At 40.3% G+C, this 24,226-nt stretch overlaps 2 protein-coding genes and 1 long non-coding RNA gene across 12 annotated transcripts in view; 2 read left to right on the top strand and 1 right to left on the bottom strand.

Annotated features, from left to right (window-relative positions):
- The window catches only part of DENND2B (DENN domain containing 2B), a 173,187-nt gene that overhangs the window by 19,018 nt on the left and 129,943 nt on the right, over positions 1-24,226 (top strand). For 3 of the 9 annotated variants that reach the window (XM_082683040.1, XM_082683042.1, XM_082683047.1), the window contains one exon: positions 4,879-5,012. The gene's annotated coding sequence lies outside the window, so the exon portion shown is untranslated. Of the gene's footprint in view, positions 1-4,546; positions 4,625-4,716; positions 5,013-5,122; positions 5,220-24,226 lie in introns of those variants that run through there. The other 6 variants (XM_082683041.1, XM_082683036.1, XM_082683044.1 and 3 more) reach the window with 6 other exon arrangements.
- The window catches only part of LOC309840722 (uncharacterized protein C11orf16), a 94,067-nt gene that overhangs the window by 35,605 nt on the left and 34,236 nt on the right, over positions 1-24,226 (top strand). The window lies entirely within an intron of this gene.
- LOC309840744 lies at positions 4,166-5,635 on the bottom strand. Its single transcript, XR_014298775.1, has 2 exons — positions 5,546-5,635; positions 4,166-4,524 (listed from the first exon to the last, which is right to left on the bottom strand). It is a non-coding gene; the product is annotated as an uncharacterized lncRNA (long non-coding RNA).

Genomic DNA, 24,226 nt, shown 5'->3' with positions numbered 1-24,226 from the left:
GCTTTTGGGGCCCCTGGGTGGCTCAGTTGTTGGGTGTCTGCCTTTAGCTGGGGTCATGATCCCAGGGTCCTGGGACTGAATCCCACATCGGGCTTCCTGGTCAGCGGGAAACCTACTTCTCCCTCTCACTCCCATTCCCCCTGCTTGTGTTCCTGCTCTTGCTGTCTCTCTCCCTCTGTCAAATAAATAAATAAGTAAAATTTAAAAATTAAGTAGCTTTTAATAGAATATACATTTAGTCAATTGTTATGGATTATTTTACTTGATTACAAAAGATAGAAATGTAATTAATAATTTCAGTAACTTATAAGTACCACTATATTTGTATAACAAAACATGCTGATTCCTCAATGATCTGTTAAAATCTTGTTAAACTTTGGTTAGTAGGATTTTTTTTTTTTTTTTTAACATTCAGTTTAACGATTTTTTTTCTTTCAGAGGTAGGGTAAAGGCAGTTGTACCTAAAGGAGTTGCTTATTATAAAGGAAAGAGCTATATTATGTTTCAATTCATGTAATATCTTGCTTGATTCCTTTTAGGAAGCCTGTGTGAGTGTGTAGTGATAGAGAGACTTTGCTCTAAGGAAAAATTGGCCTATGTAGAAATGACAAAGATCTTACAATTAATTTAGTGTAGTGTTTCTTAACCTTGGAGTTCTTACTCTGTAGGTCTGGGACTAGGGACAGAGTCTGTATTTCTGACACACTTCTTAGATGATTCCAAAGGGCTCTCAGCTTTAGGAACTAGTGGTCTAGTACATGCTATTATGCTTTACTGACTGCAAAAACTAATCACAAGAATTCATTCTACAGATGTTGCATCTATGTGAATGTAAGCTGCATTCATCTTTTGATAGTCTTGGAAAAGAGGAAAGTAAAATGCCAGAGGAAATGACAAGGTCATCCCTTTGCAGTCATGATAGCTACTTCTGAGTCATGCTGGGCTTCTGGAGATTATAGGTCGGAGTTGTTTTATGTCGAAACTGGCCTTAAGTCTTAAAGCTTATGGAAAAAGTTCAAGGGTAAATATGGGGTGTTTTAGAAATGAGGTTCTACTCAAATGTAGGTGGAATGGAAAGCAGGATTGGGTTAAATAGTACTTATTGAAGTTATGGATTAATAATTAGTAATTAGTTTCTCTAAAAAACATTTTAGGATGATTTCGATCTTTAGCATTTAAGGTTAGCTATTTAAATGAAACATACTATTTTTATTAAAAAATTAAAAAAGGGAAATGATATGTGGAAAAGCATGCCCTGGAAAATGTAAAGGTCATCTAGGACAATCTTCTTGCCCAGTTGCCTGCTTTAGAGAAACCTGGTTATTTGGATCATGAAGCACAGATAAACCCCCCATTCCCCCTTTAACTAAGACTCCTTGTATAATATTATAGGCAGAGTACATAGGAGGAAATAACTGCTTCATGAATATTAGACCTGCAAATCTGAAAGATTTCCTCAAAAATCTTAACCCTTTGTCTCTCAAAGAAAAAAAAAAAAAAAAAAGCCACACCCAAGCAAAATCTATGTACTAGAAAACCCAAACTACTTACAATGTTTAAGTGCAGGATTTAAAATAGCAAAAGGAAGTAAAGCCCATCTCTGTGATGTCAAGTGCTATTTTGGTATATAACAAAATAGTTGAATCATAAGTCCCTCAAAGTTAAAATATTAAACAGACTCTTAGCTATAAGATGTGTTGCCAGGCATCTGTATAGAATATAACCATGTAATCAAAGCATATTGTATTTCTCCACACAAAGAGAAGCAAAGCTACTGCTTCTAAAGATTAGGAAACTTTCATTAGACTGACAGAAGACAGTACAGAGGAAATGGCTTGGGGGTGGAGGAGATGTATGAAAGAGGATGAAAGGAACAGTATTCATACTATCCAAATTAGAGCCAGGATGTTTATGCTCAAATCTTGTCTTGGCTCTGTGTTGAGGGGACTGAATAATGGGGACATGGGAAAATGTATCTGTGAGATCCCTAAATTAGGCACTAAATATACTAAATTCCTCCTATAAATGCTTTTTATTTATAGCAGTCTCTGAACATTTCTGAATATATTGTGAGTAAAGCCCAAAGCCATAATGCTAATTACCTCTACCTCTTTTCTGTTGCTAGTATCCTTCCTAAAGGTGTTCTTTCATTCTGTTGTTTACAAGGCACATGCCTCCACAGGACTGTAGCCTTATGGGGAGTGGTCTTATTTACCTTTCATTTACTCAAACAGCATCTATGTATCAGGCACCCATTTCATGCTGGGCACTGTACTAGGCACATATGGTATAATTATTAGTAAAACAGACCTGGTCCCAGACCTCACAGAGCTTCCATCTCCCTTAGCTTGGTCAAGTGATGTGGACTTTAGATGACGGCAAATTACTTAATTAGCACCATTTAAAACAACTTTAAAAACATTTCAGATGTCAGTGTCTCTAATAAAATTTTGGCCAGTATTAATTGACTAATACTGAAATCTGTGGAGTTAGACTTAAGACAATATTTAGGTTATATTTAGAAAATATTTTTATTTTTTATTTTATTTTTCTTTAAAGAAAAAAAAGAAAATTATTTATTTGAGAGAGAGTGAGAGAGTGCACAAGCAGGGTGAAGGGCATAGGGAGAAGCAGAATCTCCACTGAGCAGAAAGCCCAAAGTGGGGCTCCATTCCAGGACTCTGGGGTCATGACCTGAACTGAAGGCAGATGCTTAACAGGCATCCTGTATTTAGAAAATTTAAGGGATGTTATTTTGCTTTCTTAAGGTTTTTTCTTAAGAATTAAAAAAGTTATATGCATAATTTGGAAGAGCACCCAACAAAAGGAGCAACTATTTACATCTCATTATTGCCCTCCTACATTGTTAGCGCTCCGACCAGTAAGAGGCAGTAAGAGGCAGCAGTTGCTAGAGGTGAAAACAGTTGACCGTCCTGGCTCTGTGTAAAGGAAACCTCCATGCTTTCTTCACAGATGTCACTCACTAGAAAAACAGGATTCTGATAGGAATTTTAATAGTTTTGTAAGGAGGAAACTTAAGAACCTCCTTCCACAGCTTAGGGAGCTACAGGTAGAATTTGCCTGGAACATTATTAAATTCTGTGGCTTGTGTTCCCTAAGGATTCTTCTACACGAGTTCTCTTATTGCTTGTGGTGGACAGAACCACCCTAATTGGAGACTGAAGATTGGAGAATCCTAAGTCCATCCATGTATGTTTCCTGAAGGGTTCAAGTGCTTTACTGAACTAGAGAAGAAACTCGCTGCTAGATTTTGAATTTGGAGTAAACATTGTTCTGACTTACCCTATTTTAGGTTTTCCCCTGTATTTTCCAGTTGCCTCAACAACGAAAATCTTGGGTTTTCCTAATGAAGAACCAATTCACTTTACCAAAAACAGATATATTTTTCAAACACAGACAACTGTGTCACACTGTATATAAAGCCTTCTACTAAAAAGGCCAAGTGTTATCTTTTGGCACTACTACTTATAAGGTAAAAAGTTAATACTAGGGGCACCTGGGTGGCTCAGTGGGTTAAAGCCTCTGCCTTTGGCTCTGATCATGATTCCAGGGTCCTGGGATCGAGCCCTACATTGGGCTCTCTGCTCAATGGGGAGCCTGCTGCCCGCTCTTCTCTCTGCCTGCCTCTCTGCCTACTTGTGATCTCTGTCAAAAAAAAAAAAAAAAAAAAAAAGTACTAGATATACTAAAAGGAACAATAGACTTTATCAGTTTGTTTCTTGCCACTATTTCTGCTCTATCATGAACAAATACAATTATTTCCAGGATATATCTTAAAATACCCATCGTTTTTTATTCTTGTCCCACAGCTGAGCAAATCCCTCTTTAGGATATATGACAACTGACTTGGCTTGGGCTGTGAAACACGTCTCAGTCTTATAGCCTGTTTATGCTCATTCATGCGCATTTGCTCCTTCAAATTCTAACTAGGTTTGTAAAAGTCAATTTTATGCATTACAATATCAAGGTCTATTTATAGTGATTTATGGGATGAGAAATTGGGTTACATGGCTTCCTAACATCCCACCAAGTATGTATGGCTTTGGATTTTAAGTGGTTTGCGTTATTCTTTTCCAAGTGGATTGTCACACTGAGTTAACAATGTCTTTTGGAATTCCACTAATAAATCACAGATTCTCACTGCTAGTATTCCATTGCTTATTTAATGACACCCTATTCGAGTGCTGGGTTTTGCAAGCTAAATGGAGTACTTAAAATCTCTGAATGCCCTCTGAACTTTTGGTTCAGATCAGACTCATTGGAAGCTTTGCGTTTTCAGAATTTCTCGGCCACGGCTGCAGTTCCAAATGTAGCTTCTTGTCATGTCTTTTAGGGTTTTGCAGGGCTCCCCCAGGCCGGGGGCTGGGAGAACGGAAAGAGCTCATCGGTTTGTTTGAAGGCAGGCAAGCTGTACAGGCAGCTTTTCCCAGACTCTCCCAGCTCCGGCTTTTCATGCATACCAGCAGATCCGCTTTTTTCCTCCAGTGATTGAAACCATCTGGACTGCAGGGGGGTCACGTGTGTATGAGAAAATGACATAAAGTTTCAGACCCCCTTGTGCTTTGCTCCAGATACAGACAATTCTTGTTCGGATGGTGCCGAGGTGAGGGCCGACCAGTTGCGGGCCAACTCCTCATCCTGTCCACCACCCCCATTTTCCCAGCCCGGGTCCCTCCCCCCACCCACTTGCCTCCCGGCTCCGTACTCTCTGCGCGGTTTTCTTGTTCTCTTCAGTGCCTCGGAGCACACCCCTCTACCGGGTTCCAGCCGCCCACCCTCTCTGTCTCGGGTGGAGGCACACCTCCTCCACGCCCCCTCCACTCAAATCCGTGCTCCCTCCCAACTCTCTCCCTCCAGCCGGGCCACAGCCTGGGGCGCGGATGCCTGCCGGACCACCGCCCTCTCTCCCGGAGCGGCTCCTCCCCCGGGCTGCGCGGCTCCAGACAAGCCCCCATCGGTGCGAGCGCCCAGCCTGGCTGGGGAGCTCCGAGGTAAGTGCGTCCGGTCGCCACCCCGGCTTTCGAAGCCGGTCTTCCCGCGTGTTGGGAAGGGGGGGGGGCGGCTGGAGGAAGGGAGGTTGCCCGTGCCCTTACTCCAGGAGGGGCGCGGGTTCCGCTCTGCCGCGCCCTGCGCGCCGCTGCAGCCCTAGTCCTTTCCCCGCTCTTCACCGCTCCTAGCCTCCGCCGAGTTCCAGCTCCGTAAGTATTCGCGCCGAGCGCCCACACTCGCGGGGCCTCTGCAAGAGCGGAGGAGCAGGGCGGAGGGGCAGCTTCCCGGGGTGGTGGGGACTGCCCTCCCGGCGGTTGGTCGGGACTGCCCTCCCGGCGGTTGGTCGGGGCAGGCTGTGCTTTCCGGCAGGCTAGGGCCACACAGTTGGGGGTGGGGAGCCGCGAGACCAGGGTCTAGGGAAGTACAGAGCTGCGTGCAGCGAGGAGACTGCAGGCTGTCTCGGGAGTGGGCTCGGTAAGCCGCCTCGTCCCCTGGGCTCACCCGAGCTGCACTGCTGTGGCTGTCGAGCCCTTACCTGGAGCTGTGGTAGCTTGTATGCAGGCTCCTTGAGGGACGGACGGACACACACACACACACACACACACACACACACACGGAACTCAAACAAAGGAAAATTAACTTTGCACTCTATCACTTCAGCAAATTAAACTGCGACTCTTTGTGACTGATTAGCTTTCCATTTTTGTCCTTCTCCTTAAAAGTGCACTAAGTATTAAAGATGTATTTTTTAAGTGACTCAAGACTAATGGAATAATACTTTAGCCAATGTTTGTGCTACCTTATCCAAGAATTTAGGAATTTAATAGGATTCAAGGGAGTGAACATTTTCAAATGTTTCTAAAGAGCTTATTTTTCTGGGACCTTTATATGAATGTTTACAGTTACTTGAATATGAATAAAACAACTTCTTCCCTTCTTCACTAAGTGAGAATTTGCTTAATGCTGCCTTAGTCTAGTTCTTGATTTTATCCCTATGCAGGTGTTTCTGTGGTTTAGATATCAGGGTCTTGGGAATGGGAGAGGTGTCATTATTTCACCTCCAGGACAGCTCGAGTTATCTCTTAAATCCACACACTTGGACTGACCGTCCTGGGATAGGGCCGCAAGATTAAAACCCAAATGACTGTGTTACTGTCCCCCCCCCCCCCCAGGTAGTATTTTCAGAAAGTAAATTATTTTACTGATGAGATTTTTCAGAAACAGGCACATCTAAAGAATCAGAAATGGTTTAGGTTCAGAAAGCTGATCAGAAGTAGAGTCCAAATTGGTCACAGTCTGTCTCTAGTACTGAATTAAGGACTGCACAAAGGAAGAGCTCAGGAGGAGCCTGTTGAATGCAGGGAGTGAAGTAAAGGCTTCCTGGACTCTGCTGGCTTGTTTGAGCGTTCTTCTGTGACTTCCTAGGTACAAACTTCCTTTCCATTTATCTGGTAACTCTTACCTTTGGAAAAAAACTCCATATGATATGGGGGAGATTTGTTCAAGTGTATATGGGGAGTGGTATTCTCTTTAAAGTATTTCTTATGGAAAACTTAGTGATTGATAATTAGTAAAAACTTTGCTATTGGGTTTGTGGACTTATTGAATAAAGAGGAGTGATACAAAAGAGAAGAATAAAAAATTTCGATCCCAATCCCTTTGCTTAGAATATAAGAATTAGTTATAGAAGCTCAGAGGGGAAAATGATTATGAGCCAGTGTGTTTCCTAGAAGAGAAAGGTTTTCAATTAGGCATTAAAGCAAAGTGTGGCCCTGAAACTGGTGGAGAGTTTCCAAGGGAGAGAGAAATATAGATCCTGGGGAGAATTTCCAAGAAGAGAGAGAATAGGTCATTTGGACTGGAGCTGGTGAGAAAAGTAATACTTTCGGAGCATCTTACTCTGTGCCACATGCCGTGCTCTCTCTCATCCTCTAGTCATATGAAGTAGGTATTGTCATTCTTGTCTTAGAGAGAGGGGATTCTTGTTTTAAAGAGAGGATTCCAGAAGATGAGTAACTTGCTCAAGATCGCACAAGCAGTGAGTGGTAGAGCCGGAGTTCTAACTCCCGGTTGTCTCCGTCTAAAGCTTGTGCTTCCGCAGCTGCCTTCCGTAATGGGAAGTTAAGCTGAAGTGGACTGGTCAGCTTGAATACTGGCTCAGGAGCTGTAATTTTATCCTATACACACTGTCTGACTTTTAAAGATTTTTGAGAGAAGGAGTGATGGGCAAAGCAGTGTTTTGAAGATTAATGTGACACCAGGGAACAGCAGTGTGAGATGCTTGTCACAGGTAAGGTGCAAGATGTAGTTCTTAATTCAGGAGGTTAAAAAAAGTGAAGATAGCCAAGATACTTGGGTGTTTAAATTCTTGCCGCATTTACCATAGCCTCCAATAGCTTGGTTCCCTGGGTAGGAACTCATTGCACTGAGCACAGGGCTGCTGGGGATCTAGAAAAGAGTTGGATCTGACCAGGCAAACACTGAACTGGAATGTGTATGCCGAACAGCATGCCCAGCAGTTTATCCTTTATGCTCCCCACATGGGTTGCAGTGCTTTGGTGAAAGTTTTTCTTTCTTTTATGACTACCCTGGGACAGAGATCAATGTTGTCATTTGTTTAAGAGCCTTTATTAGGAGGCAAAGTTGAGCTCCCAAACCAGGGCCTCTGCCCTAAAGATCTCATTTAAGATCTCATTTGATGTGTCCTTATCCCCCAGTATTACCATGTTTCTTAAAAATGCTGAATTTTAAAAATTGGTACTGGCAAGATAAAAATGAATTGAGATTACCTTTCTTAATAAGATCAGTTATGAGAAAATGGACACTTATTCCCCTTTTATTTATTTATTTATTTATTTATTTTGTGGAGGAACAATAGAGGACTCTGGAGAGTTACTCTGTGGGAATTTTGAAGGACTGGGACAAGGATTTAGAGATGTACAGAGCTCTTCCTACCCCTCTGCATTTCTTACCAGTTAATTGTGTTGTTCATATACACAGCTAGGGAGCTGACAGGGCCTTTGAATACCCAAGTTTATAGCCAGACCCTTTGATTCTCTGCAGATAATGGGCTCAGGAAGGGCAGTAGTGGGTGGAGCCATTTTATTAGAATTGTCTCCCACTTTGAATACAATCTAGATGTCTGGTTCTTCCATGTGCAACCTCTAGGTCTTTTTCTCTGAACTGGTCAGTGCCCTGAGGATTTGGTTTTTAGGCAAGGAATATCAGGTAGTGAGAAAGGGGGTTGTGCAAAAAAAGCAGAAAAATGAAGTTTGTCAGCTACAGAATTTTTATTTTAATTAATGTTAGAGTCCGCCATAGTTTTTTTAACATACAAAATGTACACCCATAATATGATCTTAGTTCTCTGTAACCATTTTTACCTTAAAGAGCCTCTAACTGGAAAGCTTGCCCCATTGAATGGGGCTTTGATAGGTATAATTCTCAGCAGCAGCTCTAATGGTGTGAGGACATGACTTAATTTGGGTTTTGGATCTCAGAAGAATGTGACCTCTCACTGTAGGGGATTTAGACTCCAAAGATGTGGGTTAAAGTTCTTCTTTGCCACTTTTATTTAAAAGTGTCTGGAGTTTGATATCAGGGCAATCTCTTAGCTTATTTATTCTAGTTCATCTGAAGGAGGGTAATCCCAAGGTCCAGCCAGAGTTCATGCCCTGATTAGTTCTGCGGTTCCTTCTTATAGTTTGTACTCTTGTGTCACCTGAAAGCCATTTTGTTTTATCTGTAGCCTGTGGTTACGATCAGAAAGGAGAATCAGCTAGGATTTTCTCCAGAGAATGGCAACTTTCCTTATTAGTTGACTGGTAATCTTGGGTAGGAGTTTTTGTGAGAATGCTCTTGAGGTTAGTTTTGGGAATTGGGGTCTCAAATATTGACTTTGGCGGTGGTCTTATGTAAATGTCAGAAATGTTTAGTTGCATTTTTGGTTCATTGCTTACTCATACAATTGCATTTTTGGTTCATTGCTTACTCATACAATTGATTATTAGTGATTTATGTATTTATTTATTTATTTGACAGAGAGAGATCACAAGTAGGCAGGGAGGCAGGCAGAGAGAAAGCAGGCTCCCTGCCGAGCATAGAGCCCGACTCGGGACTCAATCCCAGGACCCTGAGATCATGACCCGAGCCAAAGGCAGAGGCTCAGCCCACTGAGCCACCCAGGCACCCGATTATTAGTGTTTTTATGGTGACCATTTGTTATTTTTATCATTTATTCAAGGAGTGACTTAGATTTTCTAAGGTAGCTGAACGCTTGGAAAAATACTACTGGAATCTCCTTTTGGTTCTCAGATGTAATCTCCATTTCTCCAGTGGAACCATTTGACCATTTCAACTCACTCTGCCTCCAGATATCCCTAAATCTCTCTCAAGTGATTTGCTGTCTCTCAAGAGATTTCACAATCTCTCTAGGAAACTTTTCTGAGCTTTCCAGACTGATGATGATTACAGATTATCTCCTTGTCTTTAGTCTGAGTTTTCTTTTAGCGTTGCTTATTTTCACTGTTTTCCCATCCCTCTTCAACACACAGATGTTCAGAGAGTGAACAACTTGTCTTTCAAGGACTCCAGGGGCAGCTACCAAATGTGCACATTGCCCCTCTGGGCTCATCCGTTCTTTCCCTTTGTCTGGCTAACCAAGCTGAAGCACTCTGTATTTTTCTTTATACGTTTCTCTTTTCAGACCTATGATTATACTTGTTGCTTTGTTTTTTTTTTTGTTTTTTTTTTTTTTTAATTCAGGAAGTCAATATCAGATATGTTAGCAATTACAGCTTTTGGTGAAGGGAGACTTTTGGAAATAAAATGTGCTTTTCCTCCCTATCAGCATGAATCATTGTGTAACTTCTGAAAACTCAGGAGATGATCTTCTAAAAAAAATTATCAAAAGAATTTTGCGTAAGTCCTTTAAGAGCTTAAAAAGAATCCAGCCTTTGTAAGACTACACTAAAAGTAACAGACAAGCCGAATCAGGGCCTTTCTAGAAGATAAGAATCATTTGTTTATACCAGAATTTAGGATCCCCAAGCAAATATGATAGAATAAATCTACTAACCCTTTGTTAATAGCATAAGAAATAAGAACCTTTTTAGTGGACCCTTGTGATAAAGGGCCATAGTGATTAGAATATGCTGAGAAACCTGATTGTCAGTGTTCTGGAAACTAACTTTGGGTGGTCATGTATAAAGGTTGGTAGCTTTTAGTCTTCCTTTGGTGTGAAGTAGGGATCTTGGATGTTAATTAAACTAAGGACAAGTTTGAATCTAGATATTTGTGGATTTCCCCTCCTTCTCCCTAAAGGCTAATTGGAGTGGAGCAGAAAGTGCCTTTCATCAGGGAGCCCTTGTCTTAGAATGCTTTGTCAGACACTCGTCTGTGTTACTCTCATTCATACACTCTTTCTTGTGTTCATCATTTGTTGAATATCCACTGTAGAAAAAGCACTGGGCTAGTGCTTTCAAGTGTCTGTCCTCTCATAACTTTTTTTTTTCAGTGAACATGCCTCATATTAGGTGTTTGAAGAGTCAGCGAGTGGGTAAAGTTAAGAAATTAGATGGGGAATTGATTCTGGATGTGGGTGTTGGATAACTCCTGATTGGAATTGAGAAGTGGCCATTTGTATATCACTCTGCCCTCTGGTCTAGGTGACAAGGAGGCTGACCATGTGGGATATATTTTTTAGTGAGTGAACAGGGCCTAGTTATTTATTTTTGCTATCAGTTGTGTTAAATTACATTTTCTGTTGCCAGGAACTCCGCTTAGCATAATATCCCCCATAAGTCCCGGGTAGTTGGTAGTAAGGACTAGGTGGGGAAGTGTTTCCTGAAGGTCTGGTTTGGCCAAGGATGGATTCTAGGTGCCTAGACCCAATGGGCTTCTACACAAACTGGAGTGTTTCTAACCTTGGAACCCAAGGGGGATGGAAGTTCTCTTCAAATGCTGTATCGGTATGGGAGGGATGACAAAGCTTTTGTTTCTCAGTGGACCCCAGAATCTGTACATGGAGACCCAGAGTTGAAGAAAACCCAGCTAACAAATGAATATTTAGTACTATATAGAGTTAGGGAGAATATGGGAAAATGGGATTTAAGATCAAAGGGTTCATTTGTGTCCTTAATGTCAAATTAATCAGAAATATCAGTTGTGAGGGTTTTGTTTTGCTCTTTTTTCTTTTCCATGTATGTGTTTTGACAGGTCTTGAAATTGACATTATCTTAAATTGGAATAATACTAGGACTAAAATGTTTATACAGAAAGTGATAGTAGAGTTATGGGAGATGGGCAAAGGCCACTCTGTATCTTACTTCAGACCATTCAAAAAATCCCCATGAGTACCTCAGTGGTCAGAGTTAGTTTGAAATCGTTTTGCTGAGAGGCATGGGTAAAATAACGTTTTGCTGAGAGGCTTTGGTTTATTCCTGGTTTAGATATGAGCAAGAAAGCTACTTTGGGAGCAGTATCATGTGCCCAGCCCTGCCCACATTCAAGCTGCCTACTTAGTTCCCATGTATTTGTCACTGTTACTGGCCCCTGGAGGGCCAGGGTAGATCTCAGGATATGAGGCTCAGATTTGATTGAAGTCACATCAAAAGATGCCTGGCTGGCTTAGGCAGTAGAGAATTAGACTCTTAATCTCAGGGCTGTGAGTTTGAGCCCCACGTTGGGTGTAGAGATTGCTTAAAAGTAAAATATTTTTAAAAAAGGGGGGGAATTGGACGTGGTAGGTCACCAGGGCCATGGGTGTGGGGAGAGAGGTGGATTGGGCAGGGAAGAAAAACTGAAGGGCATGTAGTACGATGGAAATTGAGTAAAGAAATTAAAAAGTTAGAATTCTTTTTCCCCCTCATTGACTTAGACCTTTATTCAGTTAGAAATGTTTATCACTTGAGGTCATTTTTATGAACACTCACTGTAACTAGTTGAAGGCGCTGTGATTCCTGTGTATTGATGGGAAGAACCCTCCTAGATGATTCTCCGGATATGTATTTGGATTATTTTCATTTTCTTTTCCTCTTTTTCTCCTAAGTTGTGATGCTGTTTTTTTGTTTGTTTGTTTTAAGGAATATTCTGGCTTTAGTATCTGGAAACTTTTAGGGCTGTGGGGACTGGGGGCAGGGGTGCTAAGTGTGACATGTTGTCAGGTATGAGAGGCTTTTACACTCAGACAAATTTCCAGGAACGAGGGGACACAAAAGTTTATCTACAAAGTTAGAAGGGAGAACGTCATGGCAGGTGGTATAACTGCTTTGGCCGTTGTGACGGTCTCTGTTAAGATGGGGCTGATTGTTGGATGATGGAGTGGTATTGAGAATATTTTATAATCCACATTACTCCTTGAAGATTTTTTTCTTTAAGGAAAAGCATAGTGCATTATGTTGATTTTTTGTTTTGAAATTTGTATGACACATCCATAAGTGAGCATATAGAGAAACCAGCTCTTTTGAGATCACACAGCTCAAAAGACGAAGAGCCAGGATGTGGTGAATCTAGGCAGAGACTGAATGCTTGTCAGGTATGAGAGGCTCTTACATAATACTCCAAAGTATTATGTCTGTCCCTAACTTCAGCCCTCCTATGGAAAACCCCACATCACACTTAGAGTCCCATTGCCAAGTTCTTAAGTGCTCTAACCTGTAGTCCTTCCACCGGCTGTCCAGTGTCCTCCCCATCTCTTCTGTCACAGAGCCTTTGCCCTGTACCTGGGGTACTCATCTTTGAATACTGCTAGTTTTTACCCTCCTTCATTTGGGTATCAGCTCAAATGCATCTCCTTGAGAAGGCTTTCCCTGACCATCCTATGTAAACCGCTCTTAGTGAATCTTTAATCCTTCCTTTGTTTTTCTTCCTAAAATTATATAATGTATTTGTGTGTTTTTCCTGTTTGCTTTCACAAATAAATAAACTCCTTGAGATGAGGGAGTTGGTTTATCTGTTTACTGGTATCTTTACTTTTTAGAACAGTACATGGAAAGTTTTCTTTAAATATTTAAGTGAGTAAGTGGTGTCATTTGCATTTGACGTTCATGTTTAACATGACTTCACTTGGATAAAAATAGCAGAGAAGAAAGGGATATACAGGTGATACATTCAGGTCTGGGTCTTGGTTTTATATTTGTTACCAAGGCTTTGCCATAATATGTGGCAGAGAAATGCTCAGAAAATCTGACTTGAGGTAGCTTAGTTGGTTAAGTATCTGCCTTCGGCTTGTGTCATGATCTCAGGGTCCTGGGATTGAGCCCCACAGGGAACCTGCTTCTTCCTCTCTCTGCTCATTCTCTCTCTTCCTCTTTCTCGAATAAATAAAATCTTAAAAGAGAGAGAGAGAGAGAGAGAGAGAGAGAGAGAGAGAGAAAATCTGAGTTGAACAAATCCACTGTTTGATTTATTTTGGATTTCTGACAAGAGTTCAAAGAAGGGAGAGAATAGGGCACCTGGATGGCTCAGTGGTTAAGCCTCTGCCTTTGGCTCAGGCCTTGATCTCAGGTTCCTGGGATTGAGTCCCACATCGGGCTCTCTGCTCCGTGGGGAGCCTGTTTCCCCCTCTCTCTCTGCCTTCCTCTCTGCCTACTTGTGATCTCTGTCAAATCAATAAATAAAATCTTTTTTTTTAAAGATTTTATTTATTTATCAGAGAGAGAGAGGGGGAGAGAGCGAGCACAGGCAGACAGAATGGCAGGCAGAGGCAGAAGGAGAAGCAGGCTCCCTGCTGCACAAGGAGCCCCATGCGGGACTCGATCCCAGGACGCTGGGATCATGACCTGAGCCGAAGGCAGCTGCTTAACCAACTGAGCCACCCAGGCGTCCCAATAAATAAAATCTTTTAAAAAATTAAAAAAAAAAAAAAGAAGGGAGAGAATAGTATGGACTGGAGTGCTTAGAGAAAATTTGTGGAGGCCTTGAAGGAGGATTGAATTTGTTTAGGTGTATAGGAATTGTAGAGATGGGGTTGTTGTTGTCGTTTATTTTTTTAAAGATTTACAAGTGATTGGGAGAGGGGGCAGAGGGGGAAAATCTTCACAATGACTCTTTGCTGAGTGCAGAGCCTGATCCCAGGACCCTGAGATTGTGACCTGACTGAAATCAAGAGTTGGCTGCTCTGGATGGAAAGCCATCCAGGTGCCCTGTTGTTGTTTTTTAAGCTGGAAAGACTATTAGGATGATCTCTTTCAGCTTCTTGGTTATAGATGGGGAAACTGAATCCAGAGAAACAAAGGACTTGTCCAAAGGCGCACATGGTGAACCATATCTGGAATTCAGGTATTTTGATTCCTATGTCAGTTCTCTTTCCTCTGTACAGTGCTGCCTTCAGAATCAAGGATGTGCTTTGGGGGTAGGAAAGTGATTAGGAATATTGAGAGCAAAGGCCCAGAAAAAATGTTGGCTGTGTGGGATGGAAATTAGGTCATCTTAATTGAAACAACAAGTTTATGAAAGAGCTCCATGGGAGATATGTAGGCTGTAGAAGCTGGATAAGACCAGATCCTGGAGGATTTTTTTCTTTCTTTTTTTTTGGTCTTAAGTAATCTCTGTTCTCAATGTTGGGCTTGAAGTCACAACCTGGAGATCAAATGTTGTATGCTCTACCAACTGAGCCAGCCAGGAGCCCCATATCCTGGAGGATCTTGAATATTATCTTGGATACTTTAAATTTAGAATTACAGGGAGGCATGTGAAAATACTTTAAATATTGTTCTGTATTTTCTCTCCAGTAAAGGTGACCAATAATGTAGTACAGAAAACGGATTAGAATTGAAGAATACTTTGGAGTCTCGGAGGAGTTAGAAGGCCCTTATAACAATGCAAGTATTAGTGTAGTTTGCGGCCTAGTAACATTTCAGTTTGTTTTGTCCTTGTTGTTGGAAATTGTGCATTTTTTGAAGGCAATATATAAATTTCTGACAAAAGATGTGTATACCCAGATTTCTAGGGGAGTTTGGGAGTAAGAACCCTGAAGAACCAGTTTTTTACTTTATTCAATTTCATATATGTTATAAATGAAATTTCTGTATCTAAATGGTAACTCATCTTAAGAAATCCAGGTCAGGGAGGCGCCTGGGTGGCTCAGTGGGTTAAGCTTCTGCCTTCAGCTCAGGTCATGATCTCAGGGTCCTGGGATCGAGGCCTGTATCAGGCTCTCTGTTCAGCAGGGAGCCTGCTTCCCCCTCTCTCTCTGCCTATTTGTGATCTCTGTCTCTCTCTGTTAAATAAATAAATAAAATATTTAAAAAAAGAAAAAAAAAAAAAAAGAAAAGAAAATCCAGGTCAGGAAAGTAGGGGTAGAAGATAACACTATACAAGGTGTGAAGCTTGTGGCAGGGGGTATGGGGAAGGGCAGAAGTTGCAGATGGACAATGAATGGGAGCAGCTTCCAAAAGAGAGCCTGGGCTTCTCTGTTAGAGCTGCTTCATCATGGCTAGAGAGTCAGGAATCCAGGGACCTCAGCCTGGCACTGGATTTAAAAAAAAAAATTTTTTTTTTCTTATTTATTTATTAGAGAGAGAGAGAGCATGAGAGTAGAGAGATCATTGAAAGAAACAGACTCCCTGCTGGGCAGGGAGCCCCATGTGGGATTCTGTCCCAGGACTCCAGGATCATGACCCGAACCGAAGGCACTTGTCTAACCAACTGAGCCACCCAGGAGCCCCCCAAAATTGTGGGCTCACAATTCTTTGGCTGGACAGGTTGTGTTGAAACCCTGGCCCATTCATGTAGTCCATATACTTTTTTTTTTTTTTTAAACATTTATTTATTTTGGGGGGAGGACAGAGAGAGAGAGCATCCTAAGCACACTAGGCACTGAGCTCAGAGCCCAATGTGGGGCTTGATCCCACAACCACGAGATCATGACCTGAGCTGAAACCAAATGCTGGTTGTTCAACCAACTGCGCCACAAGGCACCCCATGTAGTCCACATAAGTTTTCAGCTGGAGCTGATGAGACTAGATTGATACAACCCTTACCAGGCCAGTATATTGGCACAGGGTATGATACTTTAAAAGTTTTTTCCATCCTCAGGAATCTTTTTCCATCTCCAAGGAAAAACTATAAAAGTCAATGTGTAAGTGAGAACACAGACCTTTAAATAATATCTCAAATTTGGATCTGAGAGTTTGGATGCAGAAAAATCCTGGAGCATTAACATCCAACAAATAATTATTGAGCAGCACCTGTTAAACACCTCATACTGTGCTCAGTATTAGAGTTTGAATCTTTTGATCATATTGCATCAGGTGTTATTGTTAGGATATCAACATTTGGTTCTATTTCTTATTTATTTATTTAAAGATTATTTATTAATTTATTTGACAGAGGGAGATGACAAGCAGGCAGAAAGGCAGGCAGAGAGAGAGGAGGAGGCAGGCTCCCTGCTGAGCAGAGAGCCCAATGCGGGGCTAGATCCCAGGACCCTGAGATCATGACCTGAGCCCAAGGCAGCGGCTTAACCCACTGAGCCACCCAGGTGCCCCCATTTAGTTCTGTTTCATGCTAAGTTCTTTTAGCTCCCAAAGTTATGTAGCTCAGTCCCTAAACCCTCAGTTCAGACTGTTCACTTATGCTTGCATTCATTTGTTGAATCTGTTAATTGTTGTACAATATGTAAGAGGAGATATGCTGAATGCTGAGGCAGTTTTGAAGATGAACAGGGTGTGTGAGGGTCCTCAACTGGTCCACTGGGATTTACCAGGTAGACCTGGCAGCTGTGCAGTTTCCTGGGATTTCTAGCCATGAGAGGAGTGTTTCAGCAGTGGTGCATCTCTCTTCCCTTATTTTGCCCACACTGGGTTCTCCCCATCCGTCTTGCTCCTGTTCTCTAACCCTATCTTTAAATTTGTGAGAAATGAACATTAGCTTCTTTGCCCTTAAATTTGGGAAGTTTCATTAAGGGTAGAACTTCTCTGATGAAACCTTTATTAAAGTTTGAAATCTTTCCAGTTTCAAGTTTGAATCTCTTCTATCTATGTAATCCCACAGAAGAGGCTTCTCCATTAGAACTTTCCTCCTTCCTCTGAAAGTCACTTTGCCTACGGAGTAGACAAAGTATGAGTATGCAGACAGAGTATGCAGTATTCGGTATTTTTTTTTTAAGATTTTATTTATTTATTTGACATACAGAGATCACACGTAGGCAGAGAGGCAGGCAGAGAGAGAGGGGGAAGCAAGCTCCCCACCAAGCAGAGAGACTGATGCGGGGCTCCATCCCAGGACCCTGGGAACATGTAGCCTAAGGCAGAGGCTTTAACTCACTGAGACACCCAGGTGCCCCATAGTATCTGATATTTCTCAAGCTCTTCACTTCTTCCTGCTTCATTGGCTCTCTGTGGGGATGCCAGGAGGGGCATGTTGTTTTGTTCAATTACAGTGATTGACAAAAATGAGAGGGAGGTAATGGTGCTAAATTTTTCTCATCCTTTGGAAAGACAGCTGCTCAACAAAGAGAAGGGAAAGAAGGTGGATACAGAAGAGTGTTACATTGAGCCTTTGCATTGCCAGTTAGAGTGAGGTTGTGTTCCCCTCCTTTGCTTGGCATCTGGAGCCAGCTTGTCCACTCTCTGAGATTTACTCTACTTATTTGTATTGTGAGCTCTTTTAATAGAAAATTACAAAATATAAAATAATCTCTCTCTAACTCTAAGTTGATTTTTCTAAAAATGTAATATGTGCATTGTAGTACCTTTTAAAAAAAAGATTCACTTTCCTGTCATCTAGAGATCACTAATCTTAGTGCACTAATAATAGTGCACTATTTCATCAGTATTTTGTTGAAGAATTATCTTTAATAGGTTCCCTCAGTTGAATGCTGACTCTACCTGTGTATTGCTAAGGGGTTTGTAAATATTATCTCAATTAACCCTTGCACCAGCACCGAGAAGCATGTTTTATTATTCTCGATTTTTGTATACTCTCTTCCTGTGAGAGCTCAGCTATCTCCAGGGCTTCAACTATTTCCTTTATGGCAGGGGTACATCACTTGAATCTCAGTGGTTACCTTGAGAGCATGAGTTCTCTCTCTGCCTGCCTTTCTTTCTTTCTTTCTTTCTTCCTTCCTTCCTTCCTTCCTTCCTTCCTTCCTTTCTTTCTTTCTTTCTTCTCTCTCTCTCTCTCTCTCTTTCTTTCGAGAAAGCCCAAGCAGGTAGAGTGGCATGGCAGAGGCAGAGAGAGAAGCAGGGTCTCTGCTGAGCAAGGGGCCCGAAGCAGGACTTGATCCTAGCACCCTGGGATCATGATCCAAGCTGAAGGCAGCTGCTTAACTGACTGAGCTACCCAGGCATCCCGAGAGCATGAGTTCTTGAGCCAGATGGCCTGGGTTCAAATGCTTTTTCTACCCTTTCCCATATGTGATTCTGGACAAGTCCCTTAACCTCTCTATGCTTCCGTTTCCGTTTCTTCATCTGTAAAAGGGCTAGTAATAGTGCCTACCTCCTAAGGTCTTTGTGAGGATAAATAAATTAATGCGTATAAAGTGCTTAAATGACCTGGCATGTAGGTAGTGTGTATAGTCATTGCTGCTGGATGACCCACAGGCATCTCAAATTTTCCCTGTTCAGTACTTACCGCTGTAAAGCTGCTCTTTCTTCTCCTGTACTCATGAGCTCCTTTAAGGGTATCAGAGTCGTCCCTGATTTCTTCTTTTTCCTCGGTAATCATACTCAAAGTCTTGTCAATTCGATTTCCCAAAGTCCTTCTCACTGTCTTGCCTCCAACCCAGTTAGAAATTTGACGATTTTTTTCCTGGAATGCATCCTCAGTGTCTCAAAAGGCCTGCCCCTGGATGTTCTTGTCAATTTCCCAGCCTGTTTCCCAGAGTGATCATTTTAAAACAGTTTAATTTTATAGTTCCTTGCTAAAAACTCTTTCCTTTTTTTTTTTTTATGAGGAATAACATAAAGTGCACAAATATTAAGTGTATAGCTTACTGGATTTCAACGTTTTTATTCACCCATGTAACCCCTACTCAAATCAAGATATAGAACATTTCCAGCACTCCAGATGGTTGCTTTATGTCTCTTCCAAGATAGTATCCGCATTCCTGCCCTTAACCACTCTTCTATTACCATTTGTCATTGCCTTTTCTTCCTTTTTTTTTCAGATCTTTACAGCTACTTGAAATTGAATTCTTTTTTCCAGTTTTATTAAGAAATAATTGCTGTACATTACTTATAAGATTAAGGTGTACAACATGATGTTTTGATTTAATATTGTGAATTGATTACCACAATCGGTTCAGCTAACATCCTTGGTCTTGTATACACACAGTACAAAAAAAAAAAAAGGCAAAAAGAGAGACACATTTTATCTCCTCGTGATGAGAACTCTTAGGATGTCCTCTCTTGGCAATTTTCCTATATGTCGTACAGCAGTGTTAGCCACGGTCATCATGTCATACATTATGTCCCTTATTTATCCTACTTTCTAGAAGTTTGTACCTACCCCTGACCACTCTTGTTATCTCCGTTTATTTTGTCTTTTCTTGGGCTTTGTGTAAATGAATCATAAAAGCTCTTTATTGAATCTTCTTTGAGAGGGTAATCCCAAACTCATTTAATGTGACATTCAGAAATGTTTGTCATCTGGCTTTTTACTTCAAATCCTTCACACTCAACCACCCTTCTTGCCATGCCAAAATTGTGTTGCTTGCTAACACAATAGGCTCTTTTTCCCTTTCTTTTCTTTTCTTTCTTTCTTTCTTTTCCTTTTTTTTTTTTGGTACTTGATATTCTGCTTCATGCCCTACCAAATTCATCCTCCAAAACTCAGCTCTAGGCTGGATCTAGCCCTTCTCTGTACTCTGGAAGCATGATTATTATTGTATTATTGTTATTTATTTACATGTCTTTCGTCTCTACTCATCATTTTCAAGAACTCAGGCATGGGACATACCCCCACTCCCTAATTTTACACAAGTCATTCATATTCTCTCCAGGAAAATGAGAATACAGAAACAAACAAAAATAACCCCAAATCCCACTATATAGAGATGATATATCTATATATATATATCATGATGTATCTATCTATATGTCTATATACCAGCATATATACACAAACTGTAAAACGTAAATAAACATACATCCATAAAATACAAAATATTTATTTAATCTATTAATTACATTTGGTTCCCCCCACCCTTTTGTTATAAAAACCCTTTGTATTTTAACATAGTTCTCTTCCCTGATTATTTTTGGAGAATACATTTATAGAAATAAAATGGGTAGCTGAAAGAAACGAACATTTTTAAGGGCTTTTGATATACTTAGCTAAATCAGTCTCCAAAATTTCTTTAACCTGTGTGTACTTCTGCTAGGGTGAGAGTGCCTGTTTCCAGCTGTCCCTACCAAACTTTTTAAGAAAGAAAATAGTATTTGCAAGTCTGATAAGTTTAAAATGGTTTTGCATTGCTGCTATAATTTGCATTTCTTCGATTGTTACCAAGGCTGAATATTTTCTCATAAGCTTGATGCCATTTATATTTATATTTATATTATATAATCTATATTTCTTTTGTGATTTACATGTTTCATGTATTTTATTGATTTTATCCATGTTTTTAATATGAAGGGTATTAGCTCATAATATGTACTCTGTACATTTCCCTGACTTTATCATTTATCTTCTAACTTTATCGTTTTCCACATACAAACATTTTAATTATTTAATGTAGTAAAATTTATTAGTCTTTTAAATAATTTTCTCTACCTGTGGTGTCATTCTTAAAAAGGTCTTTCCTCAGCAAGATCAGATAAATATCCATTCTATATTCATGTACCTCTTTGATGATGTTATTTTTTGCATTTAAATCTTTACTCAGTCTGGAACTTACTCTGTTATGAAATAATAATACTAATAATAGCTAATATTTTGAGTGCATATTATATTCCATGTATATGCTTCATTTGTACTGACTCATTTAATACTTTTAACAAACTTATGATGTAGGTATGGTTGCTCAGCTAGTAAAAATGGCAGAGATGGGATTCAGGTTTAGGTAGTTGAGCCCTCGAGCCCATGCCTTTAACTACTCTGCTAACTTAGTTTTTTCCCACTGTCCTAATGTCATTTGTTAAGAAATCCATTCTTTCCCTGCCACTTTGAAATTGCCAATTTTAATCATATGCGCTCTCTCTCTATACACACACACACACACACACACTTAGGTGTGTTACTATACTTTTGTCCCCCTGAGCTGTCTGTTCTGGTGATAATGCCACACTGTTTTAACTTGTGTAGCTGAAAGATGGTGTTCTCTTCCCCTTAGCCTCCCCAGTGCCTAGCAGCGATTGTTGCCTTGTGGATATTTAATGAATATTTGCAGAATGATGTAACTCTTGGAGGTTCATGGATAGAATTCAGAGGGTCTGCAGCTTGGTTAGGAAAAAATTACATCATCATTTTCATTGATACTAGACTGAAATTTAATATTTCTTTCAATTATGAATATAGGCAGTAAAGCACAGTAGTAATAGCATGACCTATGACTTTGTCATGGGTATTTGCCAGGGTTAACCTTAGGTTAAAAACTCTTGGTTTAATGTGTTTCTTTCTTGAGGCTATTTTATCTTTGTGTCTAATACCTAGACAGTGCCTGATACTTGGTAGATGCCCAATAAATATGCTAATTTGAAAAACTCTTTTTGTTTAGATTTACCTATTTATTTTATTTTATTTTATTATTATTTTAATATTGCACTTAAAAAATTTTATTTATTTAAATTAATTTATTTGACTGAGAGAGAGAGATCACAAGCAGGCAGAGAGGCAGGCAGAGAGAGGGGGAAGCAGGCTCCCTGCTAAGCAGAGAGCCCAATGTGGGGCTCAATCCCAGGACCCTGAGATCATGACCTGGGCTGAAGGCAGAGGCTTAACCCACGGAGCCACCCAGGCGCCCCTAATATTGCACTTTAAAAAAAAGATTTTATTTATTTTTTTGACAGAGATAGCGAGAGAGAATACAAGCAGGGGAAGGGGCAGAGGGAGAGAGAAGCAGAATCTCTGCTGAGCAGGTCCCAAAAAGCCCCCAAAGTGAGCCTTGATTCCAGGATCCTGGGATCATGACCTGACCCCAAGGCAAATGCTTACCCAGCTGAGCCACCCAGGTGCCCCTACTTGGTATTTTTAAAACTTAAACACTTGTTTCATTTAAAGTTGTTCCTTCAGCCATATTTTGGACTGAGTTTATGCGATGGATAAATTTCTTAAGATCAAAGCCCTAACAGATATTTCTTTTTCATATTCTCAAGAAGTCTCACTTTGTTAAATAATTTCAGATTAAAAAAAATACTTTCTCTGAGACTTTCATATGCATCTCTTGGCCTTAATTTATCCTCTGTAAAACTGGAAGAAATTCAGATTCGGTTTTTTCCTATATGCAGAGTTTTTTCTTTATATTTCAAAAGTATGAAACTGTCATAGTGTTAATCTGTGGTTGTTGATTTTGTTTAGGATCCTTATAAATCTTTTGAATTTGGGCCAAAATCTTTTCTGGACAGTTTGCTTCTTTCATTAAACTTTTAATTAGAGAGCTGAGGCCATTTGTTCAAAGATTGCTCTTATTTGCAGGCTGTTCTCTGAGCTGCATTCCTTCTTAATGATTTTCGACTTGTACATTCTTGAATCTCTCTTTTGCTTTCATTCATTTCTGCCTATTTTATCTTATTCTTGATTAGCTTTTGGTAGCATCACTTGTGTTTTTATTACATTCATATCTATTCATTGCTTTGGGATGGATCTTCTGTTTTTACATCTTGGACTTGTGTAGTCATTATGATGGTCTCTTTCATCTCCTTGAGAATCAGTGCCAACTGCTTTGTAAATTTGATTGATTGATCAAGTTTTTACTGTGGAGAAGGCATTCCATTACAGGGATTAGCTTTGTTTTTCTTTCCTACCCTAAGGTTTTTTTTTTTTTCTTTGCTTATATTTTTTTCCTGTTTATTCATTTTTCTAAGTTCACTTGTTGATTCCCCTTTCATAGTTTCAGACTATTTTGTTTGCTCTGTATTTACTGAGATTGGTGAGAAGTCCTTTTCAATATATCAAGATACCATTTCAGCCACATTATAAAGGGTTAAGGAATTGAGGCATTTTTAAAAATTTTATGATGGTAAATTTAATTAATGATCACCTAATTAATTACAAATCCCCCATTTTGGAAAATGATTTTGTAAAGGAGAAATGACATTCCAAATTCCCAGTTCATCTTTGTTAATATGAACTTGAAGGAAGAGCCCTATGATGACGGGAGAAAGCTCTCTACCAAGACATGGCTTGGCTTGTGCCTGAGAGGCTCACGGCTTGGGCATGCTTCTGGAGAGCTTGCCTACTGCCACTGCCTCCAGGCCAGTGAAGGCAGGGGTACTCATGCTGTCTTCTTTCTCAGTCACTCTGCTCCCACTTGGCCATTGCTATTATTCATGCTGACTCTTGCCATTTCTGTGTGAAAACTCCCCGGATAGCAAGCAAAGGAACAAGTAGAAATATATATTTTTTAAGATTTTATTTATTTGCGAGAGAGAGAAGAGAGAGAGAGAGAGAGAGCACAAGCAGGAGGAGCAGCAGAAATAGTTTTTAATTATAGATAACTGTGTCATTTTGGCATATAACTCAGAAGGAGTGCAAGGATTGATATTGGTATAACAAAATTTCTTTCATTCCTATCTAGTTATTTATGTGAAAATGTTTCTTGGCCCTTGCAACTAATAGACTAAAAATGGAAAAATTAATGCATTTATAATAAAGTTTTACTGTTTGTATTTAATAAAAATTTGTACTATGTTTGTTTTGATCAGTTACATAATAGTAGTAAAGGTAAGGAAAGCTCAATCCAAAAGAAAATTTTTTTGAACATTTAGAGTTTATAATTACAGATTTGAAAATACATGTATGAGATATCTGGGCGGCTCATTCAGTTAAGCATCTGCCTGTAGCTCAGGTCATGATCCCATGGTCCTAGGATTAAGCCCCATGTCCAGTTCTCTGCTCAGCGGGGAACCTGCTCCTCCCTTACCCTCTGCCTGCCGCTCCCCCTGCTTGTGCTCTTTCTGTCAAATAAATAAATAAGATCTTTTTTTTTTTTTTTAAAGAATAGTATATTAGTTTTATCTTAAAAATGTCAATATTTGTAGCGCCTGGGTGGCTTAGTTGGTTAATCATCTGCCTTTGGCTCAGTTCATGATCGCAGGGTCCTGGGATGGAGCCC

The sequence above is a fragment of the Mustela nivalis genome, assembly GCF_964662115.1.
Source record: "Mustela nivalis genome assembly, chromosome: 9".
NCBI classification, from domain to species: Eukaryota; Metazoa; Chordata; class Mammalia; order Carnivora; family Mustelidae; genus Mustela; species Mustela nivalis.
Note: the sequence above shows the minus strand (reverse complement) of the source record. Positions and strands in the feature narration are given on the sequence as shown.